Below are 488 nucleotides of genomic sequence, written 5' to 3'. Positions count from 1 at the left end.
CGGGGAGAACCAGCCTTCCCCTCCTCCTCCTCCTCCCCTCCCACCCACCAATAGGAAGTCGGCTGCTGGTTTCCATGGTGATGGCGCTGGACTGGTGGGTTGAACCGGCTGACAGGGTCGGGGGACAGAAGGAAGAGCAGGTTTCTCACGGGATGTCAGCCCAGGGCTCCCACATGTGGCCTCCCACCCTCATCTTCACACATTTTCACACCTTCCGGAGTACAGAGGCGAGCGGGGTGCAGATGGTCCTCCCCACATCGGGTGAGACAGAACGGCGGAGGGTATGACAGAGATCCAGCCACAGAGAAGGGCAGAACTAGAAAAGATGGGACTTGAGATGAAACAAAGAGAGAGAGAGAAACCAAGAGAAAGAAACCAGGAAGACAAGCAAAGAGACAGGTAGAAATAGACGGAGAGAATTGCTTCCGCTTCCTCCTGGCAGATTGCACTTGGTGGGCAACCTGACTGTCCCAGGCCACCAGGGAAGC

This window comes from Chlorocebus sabaeus, chromosome 16 (genome assembly GCF_047675955.1).
Source record: "Chlorocebus sabaeus isolate Y175 chromosome 16, mChlSab1.0.hap1, whole genome shotgun sequence".
NCBI lineage: Eukaryota > Metazoa > Chordata > Mammalia > Primates > Cercopithecidae > Chlorocebus > Chlorocebus sabaeus.
The sequence above is the reverse complement of the archived record's forward strand: the minus strand, read 5'-3'. Positions refer to the sequence as shown.